General features: G+C 41.9%; 1 pseudogene; it reads left to right on the top strand.

Moving 5' to 3' along the window:
- The first annotated feature begins 1,020 nt into the window (after positions 1-1,020).
- Positions 1,021-1,946, top strand: LOC102845117 (annotated as a pseudogene).
- Positions 1,947-4,359: the final 2,413 nt, after the last annotated feature.

Genomic DNA, 4,359 nt, shown 5'->3' with positions numbered 1-4,359 from the left:
GCAGCAACATTATTATTTTACAGTTTTAATGAATTTTATTTTTCAGTGTAGTTTTAAGTTTACATAAGACAGAGAGAAAAACTGTAAAGAACACTGAGTTCTCTTATACCACCTCCTCCACTATAGTTATTGCCAGTAACAGCTTGTATCCCTCTGGTGAATGCGCTACAATCAACAAGCCAGTTGCTGTTGTTATGTGCCATCAAGTTGCCTTTGACCTGTAGCAACCCTCTGTACAGCAGCTCTGAACCCTGCCTGCCCTGTCCTGGGCTGGTCTTTAATTCCAACTCCCATTTCTCCAGTCACTGTATCCATGTCATTCAGGGTCTCCCTGTCCTGTGTTGTCTGTCCACCCATCCAAGTGTGATGTCCTTCTCCAAGGACTGGTCTCTACTGTCCAGGTGCCCAAAGTATGTGAGATAGAGCTTCAAAATCCTGACCTTAAAGGAGAAACTTGGTTTCACCGTCTCCAACAAGCCAGTAGTAAATATGATTAACTCAGATTTTACTCTTTGCAGGAATCTGTGCTAACTCCCATCTCTCCTCATTATTCCAGCAATGCTACTGTTGTTGCCATGTACCATGGAGTCAGAACTGACCCATAGCTGACTCTTCAGCAGGTTTTCAGAGGCAGTAAATTATGGATGAAGATTGCCCGTATTCCTCCCACAGAACAGCTGGTAGATTCATGTCACGTGCCTTTGGGTTGGCAGCACAGCTCGTCCCTACTGGGCTACCTGAACATATCAGGCAGTTTTGAGAAAGATCATCCATCAATTCAAATCTACAACCTGCTCCGAGGGAGAAAGACGGTCAGTCTCCTACTATAAAAATTTACGAGAAGAGACTTGGGAGCCACTTTGTGAAGAAACGAAGACTGAGCGGTTGTGGCCGCATTGCCGACCTCAAGCAATAGTCGGCTTCTTCGCACAGAATACGGGAGTAGGAGGTTCATAGTCGAATCTCTTCTCTTTTTTCCCCTCCTGTTTTTTAGCTGTGTGAAGAACTTTATCAGCGAAGATGGCCAGCAATGTTACCAACAAGACAGATCCCCGCTCCATGAATTCCCGTGTATTTATTGGAAACTTGAACACTCTTGTGGTGAAGAAATCTAATGTAGAGGCAACCTTCTCGAAGTATGGCAAAATCGTGGGCTGCTCTGTTCATAAAGGCTTTGCCTTTGTTCAGTATGTTAATGAGAGAAATGCCCGGGCTGCTGTAGCAGGAGAGGATGGCAGAATGACTGCTGGCCAGGTTTTAGATATTAATCTGGCTGCAGAGCCAAAAGTGAACCGAGGAAAAGCAGGTGTGAAACGATCTGCAGCGGAGATGTACGGGTCAGTACCAGAACACCCTTCTCCGTCCTCTCTACTCAGCTCCTCTTTTGATTTGGACTATGACTTTCAACGTGATTATTATGACAGGATGTACAGCTACCCAGCACGTGTTCCTCCTCCTCCTCCTAGTGCTCGGGCTGTTGTGCCCCCAAAACGCCAGCGTGTATCAGGAAACACTCCACGAAGGGGCAAGAGTGGCTTCAATTCTAAGAGTGGACAGCGAGGATCTTCATCAAAATCATCGAAGTTGAAAGGAGATGACCTTCAGACCATTAAGAAGGAATTGACCCAGATAAAACAAAAAATAGATTCTCTGCTGGAAAGCCTGGAAAAAATTGAAAAAGAACAGAGTAAACAAGGAGTAGAGATGAAGAATGATACGTCAGAAGAGGAGCAGAGCAGCAGCTCCCTGAAGAAAGATGAAGCTAATGTGAAGATGGAATCTGAGGGGGGTGCAGATGACTCTGCTGAGGAGGGGGACCTACTGGATGATGATGATAATGAAGATGGGGGGGGGATGACCAGCTGGAGCTGATCAAGGATGATGAAAAAGAGGCTGAGGAAGGAGAGGATGACAGAGACAGCACCAATGGCAAGGATGATTCTTAAGCACATAGTGTGGTTTAGAAATCTATTCCCATTCATTTTTTTTACCTAGGTGCTTGTCTAAGATCAAATTTTTCACCAGATTCCTCTCCCTAGTATCTTCAGCACATGCTCACTGTTACCCCATTCATTAATTCATATTGCCCCTGCGCCTAGTATCATTTTTTTTCCACTTCCTTTGATGCTCCTAGTAGTAAAGTCTCACCCTGTAATTTTTGTTTTTAATTTTGATACCTCTTTGACTTAACAATAAAAAGGATGCATGGTTTTTATCAACTGTCTCAAAAATAATCTCTCGTTATGCAGGGAGAACAGTAATCTCCATTTATGTTTGAGTTCAGTAATTGTTTCCTTAACTGCAGTGGTAAAACTTAGTTGAGTAGCACCTGAGAAGCAGGCTTGATTTAACGGTATGTGAGTTATGCCCCACATATGCTATGTGAGGCTATTCCAACAAAAATGTAACAGTGTAATCTTTGTGTATGAGAGTTGGCATGTCATGCATCCCCTTGAAAAATAGTGTAATAGTCTTTAAAATTTGTTTTCTAAAGTTGATACCGTGGGTTATTTTTGTGAACAGCTTGATGTTTGGGACCTTTATCAAAATAAAAAAAGTCTTTATTAAACCAGGAATTTTAGAGAAAAAGAAACAACCTGGTTTTTTATTTTTGTATTTTAAAATTATTCAGTTCAGATTCTTTTGTTTTACAGCCAGCCTCCACAAAACCCTTGGAATGTACTAGATACAGGTTACCTGGTGTCATAATTACTGTCCACGTCTGCATATGCTATTCAGTTTTATTTCATTGAAAGGATAATGGGCATAGACAAATTTGATCTGGAATGTGGGTTTGTTTTGCACAAGGGCTTTTACAGCTATAGCAATTTTCCCCAGAACCATTTGTACCAGCTAACACCCTTTTATTGATACTTTTGTGCAAAGTAGTTTTCTTTTCAAATCTAAAGAAAGAAGCTCACATCAAAAGTTTCATAAAATTGGCGAGCTCTGGTGGCCTAGTGGCAAGAAGCTGCACTGCAATCCCAGAGGTGCACGGTTCAAACCCACCAGATGCTCTGCTGAAGGAGGAGGGACAATCTCCTCCTGCACAGTCAAATCTAATTGGACAGTACACACAAAATAACAATAATAATAATAAATATTAAAAGTTTCATAAAATTGAAGCATCTGAAGAAAGAAAACTTTATTTTTGCCCCTTTATTCCATATTTAAAGCCTCATTCAGTTTCTTAGTCATTGTCTCATTATTACTGATTTTAGAAGAGATTTCCTGAACTTCTGTAGCTTACTCCCAGGTATTAGACCATTGTGAGTTACACTTTTATTTTACCTTTTATCAAAGAATGTATTAATGACATTTTCTCTGTGTGACATTTTGTTCTTTCCCACCTTTATTCATTACATAATGACAATTAGGCATGATACTTCTTGGTAAGCATGGATTTCTTTAAATACTGCCAGAGTTGTGGATTTTTAGTCACAGGTGGTTTTTACTGTTGTCCTATATTAAACTTTTCTAGTAGCACAAGACAAAAAAAAAAAAAAATTACAGTCTTCTCAAAGACCGATGGAGGGTTCCTGTGAATGGGAGTGGACTTGGTGGCAATGGGTAGTAGGTGAGAGTGCATGCAGACTCCTCCCAGATAGGTGCTGTAACACACATCCTTAATTTACCTGGTTAGGCAGTGGTGGTTCAGAGATGGAAGTCTCCCCTGCTGGGCAGGAGAACCAGACTTGATTGCTGGCCATCACACCTCATGTGCAACCATCGGGGGGGCTTGTGTACCGCTGGGATGTGTGTCTCGGTGTCTAGAATAGAGACGCCACCAGTGAATGATTAACAAGTAGATATTTCGTTCTGGACACATTGGGAGACAGTTGCTGTGCAGTCAGCCCAGGCTCCTAACAAACCTACAGGTCAGTGTAGAACTGCCTTGTTCTGTTGTTGTTGCTGACTGTCATCAAGTCGAGCCTGACTCATAACAACCCTATGAACAAAAGGCCTAGAGCCTTTCTATAACTATCATCATTTCTCAAAGTTCATGGAGTTTCCTGTGGCGTGTTGATTAGGAAGTGGATGCCAGTCCTGCTTCCAAATCTGTATAAACTGGGAGCTCCACCAAACACTGTCCACATGGGTAACCAGTATGGCATTTGATACCCCAGTGGCACAAGATCCAGCATCATATCAACCCTAAGTTACCTCTGTACAGCATATTGACAGAAAAGTGCTGTAACATTTAGAAGAACGTTCCTCCAAAATATAACAGCAACTTTAAATGCGAAGGCCCTCCCCGGGATCTTGTTGACTCTAAACAAAAGGCTTAAATAAAAAACCACCAATATAGTATGTTGTTGTTGTTATGTGCCGTTGAGTCGCCTGCGATGTGTAGGTAGT

Source organism: Elephantulus edwardii, unplaced genomic scaffold, assembly GCF_000299155.1.
Source record: "Elephantulus edwardii isolate Elephantulus edwardi_28Jun2011 unplaced genomic scaffold, EleEdw1.0 scaffold00237, whole genome shotgun sequence".
In the NCBI taxonomy this organism is placed as follows: domain Eukaryota; kingdom Metazoa; phylum Chordata; class Mammalia; order Macroscelidea; family Macroscelididae; genus Elephantulus; species Elephantulus edwardii.
This window is presented reverse-complemented; position numbering and strand designations above follow the sequence as displayed.